We start from the raw sequence: 14,734 nt of genomic DNA, 5'->3' as shown, positions 1-14,734 counted from the left end.
TGCATGTGACTACACCTGACTGAGAAACACCCCCAGGTATAAACCATGCATGTGACTACACCTGACTGTGAAACGCCCCCAGGTATAAACCATGCAGGTAACTACACCCTGACTGAGAAACACCCCCCAGGTATAAACCATGCAGGTGACTACACCTGACTGGGAAACGCCCCCAGGTATAAACCATGCAGGTGACTAAACCCTGACTGAGAAACACCCCCAGGTATAAACCATGCAGGTGACTACAACCTGACTGGGAAACGCCCCCAGGTATAAACCATGCAGGTGACTATACCTGACTGAGAAACGCCCCCAGGTATAAACCATGCAGGTGACTACACCCTGACTGTGAAACGCCCCCAGGTATAAACCATGCAGCATGAGTCAGTAGACCACCATCAGCAGGAACAACAACCCAACCAAAGACACGTTACTCATGAAGGTTTTATTGTTTCAGAGACATGAAGAGTATTTCAGAGCACGTTTGCTGTCACAGCATATACATGATGTCACAGAGGAGTGTGGATCAGACCTGGGTTCAGCACGTTTGCTGTCACAGCATATACATGACGTTACAGAGGAGTATGGATCAGACCTGGGTTCAAATACTACACTGAACCAGAATATAAATGCAACATGCAACAATTTCAAAGATTTTACTGAGTCACAGTTCATATAAGGAAATCAGTCAATTGAAATATATTAATTAGGCCCTAATCTATGGATTTCACATGACAGGGAATACAGATATGCATCTGTTGGTCATAGATACCTTTAAAAAAAGTTAAGGCGTGGATCATAAAACCAGTCAGCATCTGGTGTGAACATCGTTTGCCTCATGCAGCGTGACACATCTCCTTCACATAGAGTTGATCAGGCTGTTGATCTTGGCCAGAGGAATGTTGTCCCCGCTCCTCTTCCATGGCTGGGGGAAGTTGCTGGATATTGGCGGGAACTGGAACACGCTGTCGTACATGTTGATCCAGAACATCCCAAAGATGCTCAATGGGTGGTGAGATGTCTGGTGAGTATGCAGGCCATGGAAGAACTGGAACATTTTCAGCTTCCAGGAATTGTGTCCAGATCCTTGTGACATGGATTCAGCATTATCATGCTGCAACATGAGGTGATGGCGGCGGATGAATGGCACGACAATGGGCCTTAGGATCTCGTCACGGCATCTCTGTGCATTCAAATTACAATCAATAAATGCAATTGTGTTTGTTGTCCGTAGCTTAGGCCTGCCCATACCACAACACCACCAGCACCATGTGGCACTCTGTTCACAACATTGACAGCAAACTGCTTACCCACACGAAGCCATACACACTGTCTGCTATCTGCCCGGTATAGTTGAAACCAGGATACATTTGTGAAGAGCACACTTCTCCATTGTGCTCGTGACCATCGAAGGTGAGCATTTGCCCACTGAAGTGGGTTCTGACGTAAACTGCAGTCAGGTCAGGACCCTGGTGAGGACGACGAGCATACTGATGATCTACCCTGAGGCGGTTTCTGACAGTTTGCACAAATTATTTTTTTGTGCAAACCCAGTTTCATCAGCTGTCCAGTTGGCTGGTCTCAGACGATCCCACAGGTGAAGAAGCCAGATGTGGAGGTCCTGGGCTAGCGTGGTTACACGTGGCCTGTGGTTGTGAGGCCGGTTGGACGCACTACCAAATTCTTTAAAATGATATTGGAGGCGGCTTATGGTAGAGAAATTAAAATTGTATTCTCTGACAACAGCTCTGGAGGAGATTCCTGCAGTCAGCATGCCGATTGCACGCTCCCTCTAAACTTGAGACATCTGTGGCAAAACTTAACATTTTAGAGTGGCCTTTTATTGTCCCAGCACAAGGTGTACCTGTGTAATGATCATGCTGTTTAATCAGCTTCTTGATATGCCACACCTGTCAGGTGGATGGATTATCTTGACAAAAGAGAAATGCTCACTAACTGGGATGGGAAAAAAATAGTGAACAAAATTTGAGAGAAATAAGATTTTTGTTTTTTGAAATAAGCAAAGGATGAAATGATTCGAAAGATTCCAAATAGTATTTGAACCCAGGTCTGGTATGGATACATATATAAAAGGCCCTTTGGGGGGGAACATGGAGGACGTAGAAGTATAGAGTCACAGACACCAGCAGAGCTGACGCTATGACTGTGTTCCAAATGCCACCCTATTGCCTTTATAATGCACTACCTTTGACCAGTACCCATAGGCCTCTGGTAAAAATGAGTGCACTATGTAGAGAATAGGGTGCCATTTGGGACTCAACCCTATACATTATGGCAGCTAACACGTTACCTGAACCCTATGCCCTGGCATAAGGCCTACATATCATTGACAAAACAAACGACATGAATAGTCTTAAAATGATCTATAAGCTAGTTGGCTAGTGGTAACTAGCTGACCTAGATAACAGTTTGGTGTCATGACAGTGTTAAGTCAGTTGTCATAAGCTGACATAACAGGTTATATATATATGTCTGTTATAACAGCGCTACAATATAATGGAGGATTTGATGGATTTCCAACTCCAGTTTGTGTCATGTCAGTCGTCATAAGATAAGTCATAAGTCATTTGCAGTCACACGTGTTTATAACACCTGTTATGTCATTTGTAAGACACATACATTCCAGATGAATGTCCCTTAAGATGTGGGAAATAGCAGCACGACCAAACACATAAAAGGCAACAGAACGTGAGCAATACAGGAAACACAATAAATATGGAGTTCCACATGAATTAACACTCCATAAACTCAAAGGTTCAGCCGTGATGGTCCTTGACCTCTTGACCCCAATACGGTACATATAAATATTTATGTCACTTTCCTCAATTGAAACTTGATTTGTATAACACTCTCTCTCTCTCTCTCTACAATACAAACTTGACTTTTCTAAAATATGCCACGTTAAACAAGAACGTTTAGGAATGCACCCCAAATGACAACCCTATTCCTTATATATATATAGTGCACTACTTTTGACCAGGGCCCATAGGGGTCTGGGTCAAAAATAGTGCACTATGTAGGAATAGGGTGCCATTTGGGAAGCACGGTAAATGTAACTTCTGCAGTCACCTTGAAAAGTTGCCTTACGTTCTAAAACTCACAATTCTTCAGAAAACATCAATCAATTGTGATTCATACAGTAACACACATGCTGGTGTAGATGCTTTAGCTTCATAACTTAACATGGTACCTTCTCTATTATAATATTTATAAACCACAAACCGAGTAGGCGAACTAGCTCCTTCTGCCGTGAGCTATTTTCAGCCTTTTGTCGGTTTAAGTCATCAGCACTTTGTCGGTTCGATGCGTGTCAACATATTTCTCAGTCAGTAATAGTGGTCAATGGCACGACTTTGAAGGATAGACACTAGAAATACAAGATATGAAATCTCACAACCCCGGAATACCACGGGCTGCTGTCAATCATCCCCAAACCCAATAGAAACTCTGAAATATATAGAGAGCTCCCATTGGATCAGAGAAATGGATTGATCCCGGCTCAGGGAAGTTAAGAGACCTCAATATCTGTTTTTGGACACTTTGATTTCACATATAGAATAATACATTATAATATCAGCAGTAATAAAACACAATGAATGGACATGCTGGAGAGATGTCATTAAAACAGAACTGACTGGATACTCTTTGCTGTGGTACATGTCCAAGGGCTTTACCCAGCAGCCACCACTCTGTCCAGCAGCAGGGGGGTGATGGGAAGACAAAAGTCATTAAAAGCTGATGACCTTCTCAGGTAACACACACACACACTTTATTGTAGTATATTAATGTATTTTAGATGTGTGACTGTCCTTGTCTATCAGTGTACCAGTGTCTTGTTACTTGTCATGCTGTGTGTTTTTGGTGGACCCCAGGAAGAGTAGCTGCTGCTTCTGCAAAAGATAACAGGGATCCCAATAAACAAACACGATCACTGACAGAACAGTCAACCATGACGGGACAAGCCCCATGCAATCACCATCAGGACAATCAATCACCATCAGGACAATCAATCACCATCAGGACAATCAATCACCATCAGGACAATCAATCGCCATCAGGACAATCAATCACCATCAGGACAATCAATCACCATCAGGACAATCAATCACCATCAGGACAATCAATCACCATCAGGACAATCAATCACCATCAGGACAATCAATCACCATCAGGACAATCAATCACCATCAGGACAATCAATCACCATCAGGACAATCAATCAAACTGCCCTTTTTATAAGGGGTATGCTGCAAGCACAGGCACACAACACACTCCAGAAATACAGCATTCCACCAATAACCAGAAGCCAAGGCTACTTCAGCAGCAAGCCAATACTGTGAGGTTAGATCACCTGGTAACCAATAGACAGGGTCACCACTTCCTGTCAAAACAGGCAACAGGAAGCAAAACAGAACAAAATACAGATAGAGACCAGAGCTCATATCCACAAATAACCTCAGAATTGGTATGCTGGTCTAGGATCAGGTCCCCTCCTGTCCATGTAATCTTATTCATTATGATTTAAATGGCAAAACTGGTCCTAGATCAGCACTTCCACTCTGCTTTATGAATTCAGACTCAGAGGCCCCTGGAAATAGCAGAGGACAAAAATATATATATATTTTTTTGTCCGACATTGAGTTTAGCATTTCAGTTCATCAAAATACACTTCTATCCATACTGTAGTGCAGATGGCATAGCTCCTCCCCCGTGGGTTTCTACTGTCCACCTTCTGCTAGTCGCTCATTGGTTGGTGGGCGTGCCATGATGAGGTTAATCAGTTGTCTGGACAGAGCCGGGCCAGGTGCCTGGACAGAACCGGGCCGAGCCCCTGGACAGAGCAGAACCGAGCGCCTGGACAGAGCAGGACCGAGCCCCTGGACAGAGCAGGACCGAGCGCCAGGACAGAGCAGGACCGAGCCCCTGGACAGAGCAGGACCGAGCGCCTGGACAGAGCAGGACCGAGCCCCTGGACAGAGCAGGCCCAGCGCCTGGACCGAGCTGGGCCGAGCCCCTGGACAGAGCAGGACCGAGCGCCTGGACAGAGCCCGGACGGAGCGCCTGGACAGAGCAGGACCGAGTGCCTGGACAGAGCAGGACCAGGCGCCTGGACAGAGCAGTGACGCCACCAGTTGTAAAAGAACATCTACTGAACAGCAATTCCCATCATCAGAGAACATCCTTCAGTAAATGTCTGTGAAGCAGAGTCCTTCTTGTCGTGGCCATTCTTTACCCACACACCAGTAGCTAGGAAGAGCTCTATCTAGTAACACCACAATACCAAAAACATTCAAATAGTTTTTTTTTGTTTTTTTACACACAGTTCCCTCAAAAAATATGAAATATATAGTATAATATATCTCTCTATCATTTGTGTAAATACAGTCAACATATACTGTAGAAGAGGTTATTCATAAAACCGCAACAGCAACTCTAAATATAAACCTCCAATCAATGCATTGTTATGTTGAGAACAGGTGGTGCAAGTTAAACATGCCTAAGGCCTATAATAACCTGTACTGTGTGCAGTGTGTTCTGGAGCAGATCATACATGACAGTGATCAGGAACCCTATTATCAAGCGCCTCAGAGTAAGGGTGTTGATCTAGGATCAGTTTCCGTTTGCATCATAATAAATCATTATTATGGACAGGGAGGACCTGACCCTAGATCAGCACTTCTACTCCAGTGTTTCTCACCTCAGTTCTCTGGGTCCACCAGCCGTTTGACTGATGTCTGATTCACACTAAAAACGACCTGAACCGTTCTGGCTCTGATATTTTATCTTCACATGATCCTTTCCAACATGGTTTCTCTCTATCAGCTATGGTGGACGTGTCCAGAGGCCAGTCCAGTACAGCTTGGCCCGGCCCGGCCCTGTGAATCAGACAATACTCCCAGCAAGCACACAACGTTCTGAGAACCATATGTTTCTTAGAGCTTAGTGAGAGCGTAGTTGTTCTGTGGTTATTTACCATACAACCTTCCCACAACTTCCTGGGAATGGTGCAGGATAGTTGTTTGGCGTTGGAACATTCTCAGCACATTTAATGAACTTGACAACAACAAAAACGTATTTTGGTATTTCATTACGTTAAGTATTTCAACGTTTCATATAAGTTCAAATACAGCTACATTTAATTTACATTTACATTTACATTTAAGTCATTTAGCAGACGCTCTTATCCAGAGCGACTTACAAATTGGTGCATTCACCTTATGACATCCAGTGGGACAGTCACTTAACAATAGTGCATCTAAAACTTAGGGGGTGGGGTGGAGGACCTTAACCTATCCAGGTATTCCTTAAAGAGGTGGGGTTTCAGGTGTCTCCGGAAGGTGGTGATTGACTCCGCTGTCCTGGCGTCGTGAGGGAGTTTGTTCCACCATTGGGGGCCAGGGCAGCGAACAGTTTTGACTGGGCTGAGCGGGAGCTGTACTTCCTCAGTGGTAGGGATCGAGCAGGCCAAGGTGGATGAACGCAGTGCCCTTGTTTGGGTGTAGGGCCTGATCAGAGCCTGGAGGTACTGAGGTGCCGTTCCCCTCACAGCTCCGTAGGCAAGCACCATGGTCTTGTAGCGGATGCGACTTCAACTGGAAGCCAGTGAGAACGGAGGAGCGGGGGTGACGTGAGAGAACTTGGGAAGGTTGAACACCAGACGGGCTGCGGCGTTCTGGATGAGTTGAAGGGGTTTAATGGCACAGGCAGGGAGCCCAGCCAACAGCGAGTTGCAGTAATCCAGACGGGAGATGACAAGTGCCTGGATTAGGACCTGCGCCGCTTCCTGTGTGAGGCAGGGTCGTACTCTGCGGATGTTGTAGAGCATGAACCTACAGGAACGGGCCACCGCCTTGATGTTAGTTGAGAACGACAGGGTGTTGTCCAGGATCACGCCAAGGTTCTTGGCGCTCTGGGAGGAGGACACAATGGAGTTGTCGACCGTGATGGCGAGATCATGGAACGGGCAGTCCTTCCCCCCCGGGAGGAAGAGCAGCTCCGTCTTGCCGAGGTTCAGCTTGAGGTGGTGATCCGTCATCCACACTGATATGTCTGCCAGACATGCAGAGATGGTTTGACATTGGGAACGTTGTCACATAGTTCAGAGAAGTACGACGTGACAATTCATCTTGTTCCTGGAACTTCTCTTCTCAGAATGTTTGAAGAACGTTTCAGTTTTACTGGTCAGGAAACTATGGCTTCCTTCCCACAACCAATGTAAAACCAAAAACATACGTTCATACAACGTCAAAGGAACCAAATGTGCTAGCTGGGCTGTATGTAATAGAATAGGCTGTAAAACAACTGGGTTGAGAAACAGATTCAGGCGGTTGAAACATTCAAAGCATTGCAGCATGAAAGACGACAACATAAAAGAGCAGCCACAACTCTCAAATGGAATAGAGAACGCTATCCTTTCTATGAAGTAGATTTCTACCTGCAAGATTTGGAATGAATTGCCCCACCTAGTAGTCCTTCACCCATAGACTCTGGTTCTCAGGGTTGGCTAGTTGGCAAGCAGGAGGGGGGAGGAGGGGGTGTGATTGTGAGTGTCGGTGTGGGTCTGTCTGCAAGATGAACTCTGGAAAATCAGCACTTTCTCCCTTAAAGGACAGTGTCCCCCGACACAGACATCCCGAAACTAGGAAGCCACCCCCAGGTAGACGTCTCAGGTCCTCAGCTTGAGGATGACGATGGCCAGGATGACGAAGAAAGTGTTCCAGCCCAGGGTGACAGCGAAGCCTCGCCACACCATCATCCTGGAGAGACCCCAGCCTGAGGGAGAGACGTCATCACATGATGTGTGTGTTGTGTCAGTTTGACATGGAAGCTCAGGTCCTACTGTGACGTGAAGATGAGACAGACAGACAGACAGACAGACAGACAGACAGACAGACAGACAGACAGACAGACAGACAGACAGACAGACAGACAGACAGACAGACAGACAGACAGACAGACAGACAGACAGACAGAGAGACAGAGAGACAGAGAGACAGAGAGACAGAGAGACAGAGAGACAGAGAGACAGAGAGACAGAGAGAGCAGGATATCTGTCCTCCACTGGAATCCCATGACTAAGTCGCGTGTGTCTGTCTGACTACTGCATTGTGAATCATTTAGAACACTGTGTGACTACTGGCATTGTGAATCATTTAGAACACTGTGTGACTACTGCATTGTGAATCGTTTAGAACACTGTGTGACTACTGCATTGTGAATCATTTAGAACACTGTGTGACTACTGCATTGTGAATCATTTAGAACACTGTGTGACTACTGCATTGTGAATAGTTTAGAACACTGTGTGACTACTGGCACTGTGAATCATTTAGAACACTGTGTGACTACTGGCACTGTGAATCATTTAGAACACTGTGTGACTACTGGCATTGTGAATCATTTAGAACACTGTGTGACTACTGGCATTGTGAATCATTTAGAACACTGTGTGACTACTGCATTGTGAATCATTTAGAACACTGTGTGACTACTGCATTGTGAATCATTTAGAACATTGTGTGACTACTGGCATTGTGAATCATTTAGAACACTGTGTGACTACTGCATTGTGAATCATTTAGAACACTGTGTGACTACTGCATTGTGAATAATTTAGAACATTGTGTGACTACTGGCATTGTGAATCATTTAGAACACTGTGTGACTACTGCATTGTGAATAATTTAGAACACCGTGTGACTACTGGCATTGTGAATCATTTAGAACACCGTGTGACTACTGGCATTGTGAATCATTTAGAACACCGTGTGACTACTGGCATTGTGAATCATTTAGAACACCGTGTGACTACTGGCATTGTGAATCATTTAGAACACCGTGTGACTACTGGCATTGTGAATCATTTAGAACAGTCCACTGCTGATTCCGGACAAATCAGGTGTCTAAAGTCTCAGGTAACACATGTCTGTGTGTGTGTGTGTGTTAAGGGCTGACTCGGTGCAGACAGGAAATAAGCTTCAATGTACTGTGTTGTGTAGCTAATTGCTATTTGATAACGTGTGTGTGTGTGTGTGTGTGTGTGTGTGTGTGTGTGTGTGTGTGTGTGTGTGTGTGTGTGTGTGTGTGTGTGTGTGTGTGTGTGTGTGTGTGTGTGTGTGTGTGTGTGTGTGTGTGTGTGTTACCTCTGTACATGATGCATCGTAGGGCTTCAGAAGCGTAGGTCTGGGGCAGGGCCAGACTGATGTAACGTAGTGGATAGGGGATGCATTCCACAGGCCAGATTATACCTGTAGAGAGAGGAGGAAAGAGACTGTCTTAGAGAAAGAGAGAGCGACTTAGAGAAAGAGAGAGACTTAGATAAAGAGAGAGACTCAGAGAAAGAGAGAGACTCAGAGAAAGAAAGAGAGACTCAGAGAAAGAGAGAGACTTAGAGAAAGAGAGAGACTTAGAGAAAAGAGAGACTTAGAGAAAGAGAGAGACTTAGAGAAAGAGAGAGACTTAGAGAAAGAGAGAGACTTAGAGAAAGAGAGAGACTTAGAGAAAGAGAGAGAGACTTAGAGAAAGAGAGAGAGACTCAGAGAAAGAGAGAGACTCAGAGAAAGAGAGACTTAGAGAAAGAGAGAGACTTAGAGAAAGAGAGAGACTTAGAGAAAGAGAGACTTAGAGAAAGAGAGAGAGACTTAGAGAAAGAGAGAGACTTAGAGAAAGAGAGACTTAGAGAAAGAGAGAGACTTAGAGAGAGAGACTTAGAAGAGAGAGAAACTTAGAGAAAGAGAGAGACTTAGAGAAAGAGAGACTTAGAGAAAGAGAGAGACTTAGAGAAAGAGAGAGACTTAGAGAAAAGAGAGAAACTTAGAGAAAGAGAGAGACTTAGAGAGAAAGAGAGAGACTTAGAGAAGAGACTTAGAGAAAGAGAGAGACTTAGAGAAAGGGTTGAAAGAACTGAACTAGAATTTAACTGAATAACATTTCATTAAACTTCCTTGTGAGAACATGTAGAGCTAATATTGTAGAATTACAAAATGACCCCCCCATAAAATACTACTGAGGTGTGTGTGTGTGGTGTGTGTGTGTGTGTGTGTGTGTGTGTGTGTGTGTGTGTGTGTGTGTGTGTGTGTGTGTGTGTGTGTGTGTGTGTGTGTGTGTGTGTGTGTGTGTGTGTGTGTGTGTGTGTGTGTGTGTGTGTGTGTGTGTGTGTGTGTGTGTGTGTGTGTAAGACCTGGGTTCAAATAATATTAAGGGTATGTGAATTACTTTCAAAGACATTTAGAATAATTGAGATATTTTGTAATTGATAAGACAATTAGCTGAAAATACTCAAACACTCCCATGCATTTAACCGAGGCATTTGGAAATAGTTTTGAAAAAACTTGCAAATAGTATGGGGGACGTACCACTGACGATGAGGTTGAGGTAAAAGACAAAGACAGTGTGTGAGTGTGGGACGTACCACTAACGATGAGGTTGAGGTAAAAGACAGTGTGTGAGTGTGGGACGTACCACTAACGATGAGGTTGGGGTAAAAGACAGTGTGTGAGTGTGGGACGTACCACTAACGATGAGGTTGGGGTAGAAGATACCAAGGGCAGCCTGGTTGGCGTTCTGTTCGTCATCGATGGCGGATGAGATGACCAGACCCAAAGGAGATGCCAGTCACCCTGCAGCCCAATCAGAGCTATAACCAACACCAGGCTCCCCTCATTAGGGATCTGGAGGGAGGGAGAGAGGCAGAGGGGAGGGGAGAGGGAGGCGGAGGAGGGAGGGAGGAGAGGCAGAGGGAGGGGAGAGGCAGAGGGGGAGGAGAGGCAGAGGAGGGAGGGAGGGTGGAGAGGTAGAGGGAAAGAAGAGAGAGAGAGAGAGAATTAGAGTAAGAGAGAGAGAGAGAGAGTAAGAGAGAGAGAGAGAGAGAGAGAGAGAGAGAGAGAGAGAGAGAGAGAGAGAGAGAGAGAGAGAGAGAGAGAGAGAGAGAGAGAATTAGAGTAGAGAGAGAGAGAGAGAGAGAGAGAGAGAGATTAGAGTGAGAGAGAAAAGAGAGAGATTAGAGTGAGAGAGAGAGAGAATTAGAGTGAGAGAGAAAAGAGAGAGAGAATTAGAGTGAGAGAGAGAGAGAGAGAGAGAGAGAGAGAGAAGAGAGAGAGAGAGAGAGAGAGAAGAGAGAGAGAGAGAGAGAGAGAGAGAGAGAGAGAGAGAGAGAGAGAGACAGAGAGAGAGAGAGAGAGAGAGACAGAGAGAGAATATGTTGGATGGGAGGAGACAGTAAAAAGTGAGAAAGACAGAAAAGGAGGGAAGGTAACAAGAGAGAGGAAGGTGAAAGAGCATGTCATGTTATTCAATGATATAGTGTCTGTTACATTGTCACAATACAGAGACCTGTGTGTGTGTGTGTGTGGATGTGAGTGTGTGTGTGTGTGTGTGTGTGTGTGTGTGTGTGTGTGTGTGTGTGTGTGTGTGTGTGTGTGTGTGTGTGTGTGTGTGTGTGTGCGCGCATGCGTGTGCGTGTGCGTGTGTGTCTGTAGCTCAGTTGGTAGAGCATGGCGCTTGTAACGCCAGGGTAGTGGGTTCGATCCCCGGGACCACCCATACGTAGAATGTATGCACACATGACTGTAAGTCGCTTTGGATAAAAGCGTCTGCTAAATGGCATATATTATAAATGGCATATATTATTATTATTATATTATTATTATAATATTATTATCTGTCTCCACAGACAAGGTGTAAAAATAGACTGCAGGGAGAAAGCACATGGCTGCTCGGTTGCCACAGCAATCAAAGGCTGTTGTCGTGGTGATTCAGTAGTGATCCTTGGAGATGATGGACTCAGGTACTGGTAAGAATAGAAATATATACTCCAGACACCTCTTTGGACTATGTGGCGGCAGGGTAGCCTAGTTGGGGAGGCGGGACGCAAATGTCTCAACTGGCCAATGGCAGAGCGCCAGATTCAAATAAAATACTATAAAATTCAAACGTTTATTAAATCTCACATGTAAGATACTCAATTAAAGCTACACTCGTTGTGAATCCAGCCAACATGTCAGATTTTAAAAATGTTTTTTTTTGGCGAAAGCATAAGAAGCTATTATCTGATAGCCTGAACCATCTGTAAACAAAGGAGTTAGCATATTACAACCCTGCAGGCGCTACACAAAACGCTGAAATAAAACACAAAACACGCATTACCTTTGACAAGCTTCTTTTGTTTGCACTCAATATGTCCCATAAACATCACAATTGGTCCTTTTGTTCGATTAATTCCGTCCATATATATATCCAAAATGTCCATTTATAAAGCACGTTTGATCCAGAAAAGAACAGCTTACAAAAAACGCAACGTCATTACAAAATATTTCAAAAGTTGCCTAAAAACTTGGCAAAATATTTCAAACTACTTTGTAATACAACTTTAGGTATTTTTAAACGTTAATAATCGATCAAATTGTAGACGGGGCAATCTGTGTTCAATACAGGAAGACAACAAACCAGCGCTACTTTTCATGTCTTGCGCAACTCTCAACAGTGTTACCCAGTTCCTAGGTAGCCTACTTCTTCATTGCACAAAGGAACAACCTCAACCAAATTCCAAAGACTGGTGACATCCAGTGGAAGCGGTAGGAACTGAAAACAGGTTCCTAAGAAATATCCCTGGGCAATTACAACTCAGGGAACAGAGAGAAAAACATCTGAACAGAACAAAAATACTCAGACATCATTCAAACAGTTTTAGAAACTTCAGAGTGTTTTCTATCCAAATCTATATACTATGCATATCTGATATTCTTGGCATGAGTAGCAGGAAGTTGAAATTGGGCACGCTATTTATCCAAAAGTGAAAATTCTGCCCCCTAGCCCCAAGAGGCTTTAGAGCGTTGGACTAGTAACCGCAAGGTTGCAAGTTCAAATCCCCGAGCTGACAAGGTACAAATCTGTCGTTCTGCCCCTGAACAGGCAGTTAACCCACTAGGCCGTCATTGAAAATAAGAATTTGTTCTTAATAACCTCTTAAGGATCAATGTCACGCTTCTCCTTTATAGCATGAGATACTTTTCCTGTCTCAGCCTCCAGTATTTATGCTGCAGTAGTTTATGTGTCGGGGGGCTAGGGTCAGTTTGTTTATCTGGAGTACTTCTCCTGTCCTATTCAGGTGTCCTGTGTGAATCTAAGTGTGCGTTCTCTAATTCTCTCCTTCTCTCTTTCTTTCTCTCTCTCGGAGGACCTGAGCCCTAGGACCATGCCCCCAGGACTACCTGACATGATGACTCCTTGCTGTCCCCAGTCCACCTGGCCATGCTGCTGCTCCAGTTTCAACTGGCCTGGGCCCTAGGACCATGTCCCAGGACTACCTGACATGAGGACTCCTTGCTGTCCCCAGTCCACCTGGCCATGCTCCTGCTCCAGTTTCAACTGTTCTGCCTTACTATTATTCAACCATGCTGGTCATTTATGAACATTTGAACATCTTGGCCACGTTCTGTTATAATCTCCACCCGGCACAGCCAGAAGAGGACTGGCCACCCCACATATGCTCTCTCTAATTCTCTCTTTCTTTCTCTCTCTCGGAGGACCTGAGCCCTAGGACCATGTCCCAGGACTACCTGACATGAGGACTCCTTGCTGTCCCCAGTCCACCTGACTGTGCTGCTGCTCCAGTTTCAACTGTTCTGCCTTATTGTTATTTGACCATGCTGGTCATTTATGAACATTTGAACATCTTGGTCATGTTCTGTTATAATCTCTACCCGGCACAGCCAGAAGAGGACTGGCCACCCCACATAGCCCGGTTCCTCTCTAGGTTTCTTCCTAGGTTTTGGCCTTTCTAGGGAGTTTTTCCTAGCCACCGTGCTTTTACACCTGCATTGTTTGCTGTTTGGGGTTTTAGGCTGGGTTTCTGTACAGGACTTTGAGATATCAGCTGATGTACGAAGGGCTATATAAATAAATTTGATTTGATTTTGATTTGATACTTTATTTATTTTATAAAACGTTGCAATAATTTATAGCTTTTAAATAGACACATTCTTTTCTCCTCTACCTTGGATTTTCTTTTTTTTACCATAAATCTCAATATAATCTGGCAGCGTAATTACATTTAAAAACGTTTCTTCAACACTGTGTTAGAAAAATGAAAGTAAAAGAATGTGAAAGATTTGAACCCAGGTCTGGAAAGGTCAACCTGAGGTCAACTGATGAATAGAAACTTCAGACTCCATTGATTGTCGATAGGCACGTGGATGGAACTGTTGTTGGGTGACATTTAGCATTAATTGTTTGGTGTGTGAGACATTTTATTTTTTTAAACTAGGCAAGTCAGTTATATTCTTCAAGAAGACATGGGTGTATCATTCATTTTTAAACAAACACATGGATGTGGAAAACACAGAATGTCCCTTCAACATTTTACTAATTAAACTTGACCTGCTTCCCCTTCTTCTGAACTATTTCTCAATTTACAGTATCAGTGCAGTACCACCAAGCGGCCACTAGATGGAGGTGTAGGACCACTACATAAGGTAATGCAGGGTAACGTACCGTGTGGTATTGAAGTAGTCGAGCCAGAACTCGGGTTCTGCAGCCACAGAGGAGCTTTTGAAATCAACTCTGCATTACAATTCAACATCTCTGCCTGACTATCCCCCATATTCCCTAACACTCCACAATATACACATCTCCACAGTCACACCGCTGCTCAGTGTGTGTGTACAACACCATATATACATCTCCACAGTCACACCGTGCTGCTCAGTGTGTGTAC

General features: G+C 44.5%; 1 long non-coding RNA gene across 1 annotated transcript; it reads right to left on the bottom strand.

Annotated features, from left to right (window-relative positions):
• Positions 1–430: 430 nt before the first annotated feature.
• Positions 431–684, bottom strand: LOC124027514. Its single transcript, XR_006837419.1, has 2 exons — positions 596–684; positions 431–532 (listed from the first exon to the last, which is right to left on the bottom strand). It is a non-coding gene; the product is annotated as an uncharacterized LOC124027514 (long non-coding RNA).
• Between the last annotated feature and the right edge of the window lie 14,050 nt (positions 685–14,734).

The sequence above is a fragment of the Oncorhynchus gorbuscha genome, unplaced genomic scaffold (genome assembly GCF_021184085.1).
Source record: "Oncorhynchus gorbuscha isolate QuinsamMale2020 ecotype Even-year unplaced genomic scaffold, OgorEven_v1.0 Un_scaffold_3317, whole genome shotgun sequence".
NCBI classification, from domain to species: domain Eukaryota; kingdom Metazoa; phylum Chordata; class Actinopteri; order Salmoniformes; family Salmonidae; genus Oncorhynchus; species Oncorhynchus gorbuscha.
The sequence above is the reverse complement of the archived record's forward strand: the minus strand, read 5'-3'. Positions and strand labels throughout refer to the sequence as shown.